The 12,001-nt window shown below is 36.8% G+C and overlaps 1 protein-coding gene and 1 long non-coding RNA gene across 3 annotated transcripts in view; one reads left to right on the forward strand and one right to left on the reverse strand.

Moving 5' to 3' along the window:
• Positions 1-12,001, reverse strand: part of LOC135842620 (uncharacterized) — a 76,724-nt gene that overhangs the window by 37,690 nt on the left and 27,033 nt on the right. The gene's annotated exons all lie outside the window — the stretch shown is intronic.
• Positions 7,219-9,681, forward strand: LOC135845375 (uncharacterized). Of its 2 annotated transcripts, none has more exons than XR_010558743.1 (4): positions 7,219-7,502; positions 8,110-8,256; positions 8,347-8,748; positions 8,827-9,681. It is a non-coding gene; the product is annotated as an uncharacterized LOC135845375 (long non-coding RNA). The 2 variants fall into 2 exon arrangements; XR_010558744.1 differs by having other exon boundaries at positions 8,842-9,681.

Consider the following 12,001-nt stretch of genomic DNA (forward strand, 5'->3'; position numbering starts at 1 on the left):
GATGTCTCCTTCCCCAATGAAGAGTTGATAATAAAAACAGGCCTGGATAATGATGATCTACAACCCATTGTGGCCATTTCAGATCGTAGAGGGTTTAAAGCAGGCTCATTTTTCAAACTAAAAATTCACGACTGGTTCAAATTTATCAATACGCCGTTTTTTAAAAAGTTGAAAGAATCAACTAATCAGCCTGTACCAGAAGGAGACGTGAATGATGGACCTGATTACTCAAACCATAGAGTTGATTCCATTGGTGATTATAAACTCATAAGTGACGATTCTTCAATTAGAATACTCAATTCCTGCTACAAACCTGTCATTATAGTACATAAAATTCAATTTGAAAAGTTGAAAGAAATTCTCTTCCACTTGATATCATACAGATTGATTCATTTACAAAGTTATCAAATCCTCTCGATTGCTTAATAGCTTATAAAAAGGTCATAAGTCATGTTTGACAGGTTGTTTTCTAACAATAACCAATAGGAAACGAGATTTTTCAATCAAAGTAATGTATAAAAGCTGATGAATAGAGTAAAATAACGTTATTTCATCAACTGATGTTGGACAAACCACATCTACTTTGAACTAGTTGAATGTCTTTGAATTCAGTGGTCTTGATTTTGTGTGGCGTCTTTGTTGCCCATTTGCATAAGCTTGTACTGCATTCTATTACAAAAAATAGCATCATGGCGAAGAATAGTACTGTTACATTTGTTGACTTTTCTTTTTACCGTGACTGGCGCAACTCCATCATTATTAAAGAGATAAGCGCTCGAGACCTAAAAGGCGAGTATGGATTTCATCACGTGTACCTACCACCTTACTCTTTTGAAGATTTACCTCGCTCAAACCGTTTTACTGCTAAATGGCAGGTTAATTACTTGGAAATGATTGAATGGGACAGTGGTTACATGGAGTACAGTGAACTCTCAAATGTCCTTGAAGAACTTGGTCAACATGCCTCTAATGGCGAAATTTTAGTGAAGGGTGAAGAAAAAGCAAGATACCTCAGAAATAAGTTGAATCGCTTTAATGTGAAAATTATTGAAATGTCAGAAGAATTTCAAACACCTTCATTAAGAGAACTCAGGAAAATGTATCCTGCTATTGTCAAGATTAGTGGTTGTAGCTATAATCATAACTGTTGTGTATTATTGCATATGAATTTATTGTTTCAATGGTATGTTGAACATTGTATGTCAAATTTGATGTAAATATATCTCATTTAAAAGAAATTGAGCGTGTTGTCATTGACTTTTTACTCTTGTAAGAAATGAAAAACAAACTTTTTTTTCTCTATGGTTTATTGTACTATAAAAATCTGTACAGGTAATTACAATGAAAAGGTAGAAAGAAAAAACTTATTGATATTCACTTATCTTATAATGACCCCAAGGAAGGGTTTCTATACCATTAGGCAATAAAAATCTCTTATCATCTGCAAAGCTTAAGGCTTTTTTATTCAATAATTGAGTATAAATTACATGCTTATGGCTACGAAAATTGTACATGGGCTTAAAAATATCTGTCTTATTTTCCAAACAGTCTTTATATTCATCCATTTTTAAATCATTCTCAACTACACATTTTTTTATACCTTTACATTTCTTAGTAATCCTATCTTCTACATTAAAACAGTAGGACTTTGATTTTAAACCTATAAACTCGTACATTATTTTACCATTACATTCATCTTTAAATTTTCCGACCACTTTTTTATTTACAATGGGGAAATTATAAATATTTTCCTTAGGATAGTCACTAGTGTCAAAATGAGTAGGTACAAGGGGTAAGATATCTGCATAAAAGTTATGGGTTCTTATGTCATAGAGCAAGGAGTCTGTATCAGTATAACAAAGTTCAACCTTATCATTATACAGTGGCTTTATTACATTGTAATGGAAATTGTACATAAGCAGTTTAGAAGAGTCCAAGACAGAAAACCCAATATAAATAGGCTTATCATACACAATCTTAACCTTATTTAATTCTATGGCTACCAAATTTTCATTAAAAATGGTACAGCTATGAAATTGAGGGAGATTTACATAGTACTGAGCACCTCTTTTTTGCTTATCAGATTCAAACTGAGAAACAAGTCGCACATCAATCCGTTTTTCAACAGATTCCATGGTTTTACCAAAAACTGAATTGTTCATCAACTTCCAAAAATCTTTTTCAAATTCAGTCTTTGCTTGGGCTCTTTTTGAGGTGTTTAGGTCAATGTAGGGTTTCAGCCAACGAGATTGTCTAAATTTTAAAATTCTATGTATTTTGCTCAGTTTTAGACCTTGAGTAAGACATTGTTTCAGGTTACAGTAATGAATTACATAATTTTTTTTATCAAGAACATTTGCAATCAATTTACGCTGCTTAGATTTAGAGCCTGGGGGGATCATGGATTCAGGACAGAAGGGAAAGTCTTTGTGATTATCGTGTAATTCTTTAGGGTACTCGAGATCTACCTCTAAAATGTATCCAATCTGAGCATCATCGGGGATCTTGAATACATCAAAATTACTCACATCTTCTACCCACTCAAACCCACTATGACCAAGATAGCTACTCAAACTATGACCATACAAGTTGTTGCAGTCCAAGTACACTAAATGATGTGCAGGTTTGGAGGGGTCAAAATTTCTCATAAAAGTGTTATTAGCTGTAGCTTTTCGTTTGGAACACTGAGAAAGACCACCTCGGATTCCCTTCTTAATAAAGTGAACCATATCGATATCAGTCAATAAATCTAGAGTAATTTTAGTATATTTTAGCATAGCATCCCAGCTAAGTCCTGGAGAAGTAAAGTACTGAGCAGGATCTAGCTTATAAGTATTGAGACATAAATCTCGAAAGTTTTCAAAAACATCAGTAAGGAGCAAGACATCTGTTTTAAGGTACAAATCAGAGTATTCGCCTAAATTTTTACAGTTGAACTTTTTCCAAATTTCCCCTGCCCGCTTATACTCCTCATCTGTGACCCCAGATTTCGTTAATTTTGAGTAAAATTCATCTTTTGATGGTAAATGTTCCAATTTAAGCTTTTCCTCAGAGTCAGTAAATTCATATGGAAACACCCCTTTCAAGCTCATTAATTTAAATTCTTCCTGATCCTGAAAGTGAGATGCCAAGGTTTTGAGCTGATCAGGTAGCAAATTTTTAACCAGTTTGTCCAAACTAGCTGCCAAAAACCTGCAAGAATCTAAAAATCGGAGTTTTACAAATGTTTTTTTAACTTCATTTTCAGAAATTATTACATCACATGGGACGTGTTTTGTAAAAGAGATGTATTTTTCTTTAGTGTTGGCTATTAAATCAACCCTACTATTATCATACCCTATCTCTGGAATAATGAAGTGAGCGTCATAATTGCTCAAGTTATGTAGAATTACTGGTACAAAATCAGGACGCTGTAAATTTATATTACAATTTTGGTGAGCACAACCTCGATATAAACCTGTGAAATGATCGTGATCCCTGACCCTAACATCACCATTTTCAAATCTTTTCTCGCATATGTAGCACATGCTAGACTCTCTAAACTCTGTCTCTTGTTCAGGTGTTAGTGGTTTCATAGGTACAGTTTTCGAAAGGTAGGTATGTGCTCGTCTAGCTTCTTCCTGCAAGTAGGTCCAGAACTGTTTTACACAATCAGAGCCTCTGTACAAAAAGTACCTATCTAATTTCGAGTCAAAGGAGCACTTTGTAAAACAAGCAAAACTGAATGGTTCATGTAAGGAGACATTTTCAGTATGAGATGTAGTTGGGTCATTGGAGCAGGAAGAGAATGGTTTCAAGTAGGCTTCAAAGTCTGAGTAAATTACAAAAGGAACACGGAGCATTTTATGTACATTTTTAAAGTTTATTTTTGCTTTTTCACCTTCGGGTACAATGCTCACAATATGATTACAGTCATTTTCCTTGTAGGGGGAGATTATGCAGATCTGGGGTGCTAGTTACTTCGATCCTTAGCTTCTAGGAAAGGATTCACGAAAGTAACGAATCTCTCTACATGAACAGGACCCTCTGAGTACCATTGGTTCAGTCCGAGAACCTCACGGGGGCCCAACCCTAGATATCGGTTGGGGTTTGAGCCAGAATAAATAAAACTCGTAAATTGGGAATTTACTCCTTGTTATTTCCTCTGGGTGAGTGACCAAGCCACCAATATCATCATAGGACGAATTTGAGTGTTGGGAAACGAATATTAATTACGTAAATAAGAACACAGATCTTCTTCAAGTACATCTAATTATCTCAAATTACGAGAAAAGAACAACATGAAGTTGATATCTCTTGAGAGTAATTATTGGAGAAGGAAAGGGAGGTTGAGAATTACTACAAATTCGTAGCCTATTCTCGGATTGGTATTTTTGGATAAAAAATTGGTAAAGAAAAGATAAATACCTGGGATTGTGTTGAGTTGGGAAGACAATATAATTAATTCCAACCATACTAGGAATTAATTAAAAATTGCTTGTTGTATGGTAATACACTTCCGGAAGTTCCAATACACCTGACTTTATAGAATTAATAATTATAGGGAGTATCACAAGTCAGTGTGAAAAGATTCCCTATCCAATAAAATTGGACACGTAAATAAGAGGCACTTCCGTAAATAGTGACCCCTGAGCTCCATGTACTTGGCTAGTTTCATCCACTGCGTTATAGAACGAATAGAATTAATGTGAACGAATATTGTGACCCCCGAATCCACACTGGTAGCCCCCTAAGCCTCGGAGAGTCTAGGAGAGCTGACCAGGCAGTTCGGCAGTACATTGGATACTGACTGTACAGTGGAACTAGCAACTATGAGCTTAGGGTAAAAATGAGTCTGGACCAAGCAGCAGAGGCAGCGGATGCGCGCGTTTCTAGGCTATGATTGGCTGAATATTATGTCATGAGATCGCGGAAATACCCATGTATTGATAGTATCCGCGAGCTGAATATTCGCGTCAGGTTGGGCAATATAAGAAATGTTTTTTCTCCCAGTTAGGTAGCAGAAAAAGCTGTTTTTTCTCCCTCTACAAATGCCCCGATTTAGGTGACAGATGAACAAGGGAGAAATATGGTACGTAAATCAATAAGAAGCGGGAGAATAGAATTAATAGAATCAATAATCTTCATATTCAGCATCAATAATCTGCGTGCCCAACCTATCAGCTAATCAATAGAATCAATAGAATCAATACTAATCATCCGCGCCCACTGCCCCGAATTATGTAGCATATTTACGTGCTTGTGAAGTGTGTACTGGAAGTAATAGAAGTAATAAGAAATCCCTACAACTCAACCAAGATATTCCAGGGATAAAGATAGAAGAAAGATACATGGAAAATTAAACTCAAGAGTAAAAAATACAAAGTAGAAAAATGCATAAAAAGTTACAAAATACAGTAAGTGAAAAATGCAAAAGTAGCTAAAGTAGAGAATAAAAAATAACAATAATATTTACAGTATGAAAAAATGAAAAAAGAATATCAGGTATTTTCGTAAATAAAAGTTGAAACTTGAAAATACAATGAACTGGAAATATTCAAACGTATGTAAAAAATTCATTTCCATGTATGAGAATAAAATTGTAAAAACTCATTATTGATTGTAACATCTTTTTTTTTTTTATTTAGGAGTACCGATAGGAAGAATACATACCGCATTGAAATCGTGCAGAGTCAACTTACGTGAATGCAGAATCAGTGAAGAAGGTAGGTCTAAATTGTTTACTGTGTAATAATCTAGCTTCTTGGTATGCCGACTGAAAGCCACTATGATATGTGGTAGGCTATCATAAATTGAATTCTGATGATGAATTAATCGAACTAATATAATATTTTCGGCTTGTTTTCCCTGGTACTCGTGTATGGTGTTTACAGGAAATCCTTTGCTGGCTAGTATTTGCTTCTCGTTTTGCGTAAATACTAGGTAATGAGAATCAATAAAATGAGGCAAATGGTTGACATTCTTCAAGGTATGCAGGTTCATTTCAGCATATACTTGCGAAGTAGACAGCATTCCATGTTGATAAAATTCTGAGAATAATGCTGTGGTGGTAAGAGTGCATCGAAATGAAATGTTCAAAAATTCTATTTCTGAAATTAAATACTCTGGAATGCAGGAAAAATGGATTGATGGTATAGGCGAGCGATTGATGTACTGTATTTGATGTCTGTCTCCGACTAAAATTACTTCTGAAGCTCGAGCTTTCTCTACTGCAAATATAATTTGGCCAAAGTGAATTAAGAAAGCTTCATCGATAAATATTCGAGAGTAGCGAGATGTATTTTGGCTCATCAAATAAGAATCAATAGTTCGGTAGTTTCGTCGTAGAGTAATTTCATTGATTGAAAGTCCATTTTTCTCATTAAAACGCCTGCGAAAATTCTCTGCACTGTCTTTCGTTGGGAATAAAACCAAATCACCAATGCTTCGGGTATTATCTAAGATGTAGGTAGTTTTACCGCAGCCTGGCACGCCTTGAACTAATTTGAAGTGAGGAATTAATAAATGTTGAAGATTGATATTTTTGCACGCAAAGAACAAATCATAATCGCTGAGAATTCGTGTATCTTGCGTAACTACCAACTTGTTAGAATTAATTTCGAATGAAGTAGAATTAATATCTGAAAATTTGATTAAATTAATTCCATCACAGGCGTATTTGTAATTACTATGTCGAGGTGTTTGAGTAAATTTTTTAGAATTAATATCGTAGATTCCCAAGTCAAATTTAGGTAGAGTTAATTTTTCTGAGTTTTCGCATCTATAATGAATAATGCTGGCATTCCACAGTGCTGAAATAGAATTTTGGTACCAAATGTTGATTTGTTCATTTGCGGCATAGAATAAATATGAATAAGTATTCTCTTGTAAATCAGCCATTTCTTCAAAATTAATAGAAATAATAGAATGAATAGAAATAATAAATCAGGTTTGAACTAAAAGGTTGTACTCGTTGTAAATGAACAAATGACTAGAAAATGGAAACAATACACATATTCTTCGAATAAATAAAAATTGAATCTCGTCGCTGGGAAAAATAAAAAGAAAAAGTTGAATAAATTGAAAAAATAAGACTAGCTGCTGATTGGCTTGAAAATTGAACTATTTTTATGACGTAACACAACCAGCGTTATCAATCACCGAACTGTATTTATCTATTTTAGAAAAAATGATAATTGCGAAAATATCGATAGAATTAATAATACATGGTATTTAATACAAATCATTAACGTCGTTTTTCAGCTCTTCTAAAGCTCGGAGAGTTCGGTCGCTTGAGATATGGTTTTCGTAGTCGCTTATCAGCTAGATATGGAATCAATCCCAGCAAGATTTCGAGATGGAAACTCTGCGGTAGTACTGGAAGATCGTTCTCGGTTGGACCCTGTTTATCGATTATTGTCTCAATTTCATGAAGGTAGATGATTCGTCGTGTATTACTGAATAATACAGCCTTGTATCGGAGCCAAGCGCGAAAATCTTTGCAAAGCTGATCATTTTCCTTAGTAAGTATAGGTGGTAAAAGTATGATTTTTGATACGTGCGTATTCTTAATAAAACATATCAGCTGCTTCGCATCTTCAATAATATCATCCAGCTTACGTTTGTCGGCAATGTCGCGATGTCCAATTGATAGTATGATATACTTCGGCAGCACAACGACAAATTTGCGCAAGTTCGACTGTAAATCTGTAATTGAGATGGAACGATTGATGAATAAATTGTTAGGCAGCTGATTGATAAGGTCAATGTTTCCTGCTACAGCATCGTCGACTATGCCATTAATAATTCCATCGCCAATTAACCAATGACTTTGTAGAAAATAAACAGGTTCGGGTCGTCGATCTGAACGCTTGAGTTTTCCAGCCACTAAATAGAAGTAAAATTGTGGCTCCTGACAGTAATTTGCCATATCGCGCGGAATTTGTCTATCTAAATAGAAAGGCAGTTCCGCTACTAAAGAGTGAAATGTGGCTGTTGTCACGATACCATTTTGAGGAATGCGCAGCTTCGAAAATACACCATATGTTGGTTTATGATAATATGTAATAGGCTGGTTCGGTCTTATATCAATCCTGTTGATTTTTAATCGTGCATTCTCTCTGTTTACAGGTATAATTGGAGCTGGAACAGGCGCTGCTTCGTGTACGTGAGCTGGAGCTGATGGTTGGAGTACTGGATGAAAAACTTCTTCGAAATTTATATCTGATGTAGTCGAAGATGCCGAAGAAATCGAATATTGATCGCATCGACGAGCAGGTACGTAGCCGGATGTTGAAGGCTGAAGGTCGGAATTTTCGGCTACAAAGCTTTCCAATGCTGCACGCAATTTTTCAACTGTAATCGTAGGTTTAGCAGACGTACCGGAATCAGATGGCAGCGGCGAATCGATTTTGGCTGGAACAGCAGCTTTTTCATCATCAGAGCTCGATTCAGACAGATTTATCTCAGGAATGGCAATCGCTGGCATCGACGCTGGAGCGGAGGTTTGTAACGTTTTGATCAGCTTATCTTTCTCTCGAATTTCTTCGGTTAATGCTGCATTTTGTCGTAGGAGCTGTCGAAGTTCAGAAGCAAGCTGGGAATTACGTTCGTGCTGATTATTCATCGCGATATTCATCTCAGTGAGCTGAGCTCTGGTAGCGTTATTGATGATAAGGCGAATGCTTTCGGCGATTGGTGATTTTTGAACGACGATTTCACGTAGCGCTTTGATATCAATATTCGCGACGCACTTTTTGAACGGACAAGGTATTTTTCGCTCTTTAAGAGTTTTCGTTTTAATCATAAAGCACTTCAAGTGCACCAAATGGTTACACTCCTTACCAGTGATTAATACCGCAGGTCCAGTGGCACCGGACGGAGGAACAGCGAGCGAACCGTCACAGAAAGGGCAGACAGCTATGGAGAGCTCACAAGTATGATCGATTTCCGCGTTAGCCATAACATCGACGAACTAATTAGAATCAATAGAAAAAATCACCGGAGTCTCGAACAAATAAACGGCTTGAGTAACGAACGAACTGAACGAAGACATACGATCCTTACGAAGAATAAATTACTTATGAAGACAGAATCAGTACTTGCGTAAATTCTTGGTGCAGAAAATGGCCTAAAAGGCTGACTGTGGAAGGGATTATCTCGCAAATATCTTGTTAAATGTTGGGTAAAGGGAGTAGAAAGCTATCTGCGATAGCTGTAGATTATCGCTAGATGTCTGGCAAATTCTATATTTAATCCCTTATCTGTTGTAGACAGCATTGTTAGAATAATTGCATTTTAGAAGATATATTTGTTGATAATTTCTGTCTGTATGTTAATTTTATCCTTGAATAAATAGAATCAATAGAATCAATATCGTGTATTAGTAAATTTTCTTTTTGACGAACCATTTTCAGCAAATTCCACCTTCTCACCAAATAGAACAAGTTAAACTCTGTCAGGATAGGTAAAATATACTCGTGGATATTCTCAAAGTAAAATGAACAATCTCCGAGTTGGTAATTAATGATATCAACGTTGTATGATGTTAAAATAAAGTCGAAATATAATATTTACGCGTTCACGATGAAATAATAATAAATAATAGCTGAAACTTCTTTGAAGAGATGAAATCAGGGAATTATGTGTACAAAATGGCTAAATAGAACAAATGGCAATCATTTCCAGTATTATTATTCAAACGACGTATCGTAACATCACCATTCTCTCGAACATATTAAATGATAATTATTTATAGGTTAAAAACTCAAGTAGAATCTTCTCTTTCGAAATGATACGATATAATGAATTACTCTTAGAGATGTGCATTTCTAGTTGATTTTGCATTGTAAGTAATTGAATTAATTGAAGCTGTAATTGAAAAAATGAAACAATAATATTCATGCCATCCCTTTTTTTTTTTATTTTTATCTTCGGCACAACAAAAGGAACATAACTCACAGCTATTCAAATCGCAATAATAATAGAATCAATATAACATAGAACAAGTAGAAATAATATTTGAATAGGTAATTCAAAACTCAAAAATCAACGAACTTAGAATTGATAGAACTAATATAAACTGGTAATTTCGTAAATACCTGTTAGAAAGAAAAATGCGACTAAAAAATCCAAAGTAGATAATACACGAAGACATGTAAAAAGAATAAAGATGATATCGAAAATAACAGGCTTTGACAAGGAGGTAACATCGAATACTCAGCCGAATCGCCATGTCTTCGTCGTAAACTTAGAAATAATAGAAAAAATAACAAAATTCACAAATTCAAACAACGAAAAAACAGAAAACGAAAGATTTACGCAAATGACGGGTATAGAATTAATCGAAATAACGCAACATATGAGCCAAACGGTAAATGATATCAAAGTGCACAAACGGATGCGCATATATGATGCCGGCGAGGTCAGCATGGTAAGGCTGGACGCGATCTACTGTTTCTTCCAAAAATTGTAGATAGGTAACGCGGGATCTGTCTAATTGAGGCAAAATTCCTCGCTGCCATTCGCGATAAGATCGACGAGTCTCCGCATCTGGTCGTCGGTCAGCAATGATTATCGGGAGGATGAGAATTCGCTCCACGCGCTGGTCTAACAAAAATTGAATCAACGCTGACGTGTTTATTCTGGCCGTGTGCTCGGACTCAAGCGTTAGGTCGTGTCCTCCCATGGCCACTACGCAGAATCGAGGTACGTTACGAGCGTGCTGTTGAATGTTGTGACGAAGGCGTTTGGCCGAAAGAAAACTTCCTGCGAAGCGGCTACGGTCCCAGCGACTTTTCAACGTTGGATCTCGTCTCAGCGGTTCTCTCGCAACACCGTGAGCAAGACCGTCGCCAATCACCCACCATCCGTTCAGGAAAATATGGGTGGTTGGACGGCGGTCGTCCGGTGACCAGCTCGTATAAACTGAAGAATACATCTGCTGACTATGCAGAGTATACTCGTGACGAAGTTCGCGCTGAATCTGCGGGTTGAAAGTATAGCCAGACTGGTTCAAAATAGCCATAATATTTCCACGTCGATGTGGAAATACAGCGCTCTGGACGCCACCATCGTAGACGCGTATTTCGCGCCTCGTTCTAAAGTCTTCGTACGGGGCGTCTTCATCATCTAGCAGCGGTTGGCCACGAGGTTGATGGTCATTGCGCATAACATGGTTTACCAAGACGTTATTGGAGTTGTAAAATGAAGAGAAAACGTTACGTGTACTAGGCCGGAAAGGCTCACGAAATCGCGACGGTCCGGCAACGTTTCCTACTTCTCCCAGTTCTGGCGCTACTAAAACTGGTCCAGAATTCGATGGGTGAGGCTCCTCGAGGTTTATATCGTCGAGATTAGGAGCGGATGGAGCTGGAGCGTTGACCGCAGTTGGAACCGAATCTGGAATTACACCATCTTGAACATCTCGCTCTTGGTCCATACGGCGTTGCATCTCTCGTTCTTCTGGAGAATAAATAGAATTAATTAGAAACAATTGATCAAAATCACGATTAGGTAAAGTAATTTTAGAGTTTGAGATGCGTAAATTTGCAATAGAATTAATAGAATTACCGTTCGGTTGAACAAATCCTTCTGCAAACGCTCGATCAATTGGTTCATTAAGGTCGTTGCGCTCATCGACGTCTTGACAATCGTTGGCTCCGTTATTGTTATTTGCGCAATTATCTGGAGCTCGATCTTCTTGGTTTTCGGCGGCATGAATATTTTCATTTCCAGCAGCCTGATTATCGTGATTTATCATCTGATGCTGCGCATCACCGATGTCGTCGTCGTCATCGTTATCTCGCCGGTTGAGATCGTCTTCAAAATCTTGGTAATCTTGCGCCGGTCTCCTAAGTCGAGTAATTTCGCGTTCTAAATCTGCGATTCTTCCAGTCATAATTTCATTCTGGGCTACCGCATCACGAAGCGAATCATTTAATGAATTGATGCGCTCACGCTGGAAATCAATCGTGTCGCTGAGATTTGCGATTCTTTGCCGGTGTCCAGAGTTGGTGCAAAT

Source organism: Planococcus citri, chromosome 4 (genome assembly GCF_950023065.1).
Source record: "Planococcus citri chromosome 4, ihPlaCitr1.1, whole genome shotgun sequence".
In the NCBI taxonomy this organism is placed as follows: domain Eukaryota; kingdom Metazoa; phylum Arthropoda; class Insecta; order Hemiptera; family Pseudococcidae; genus Planococcus; species Planococcus citri.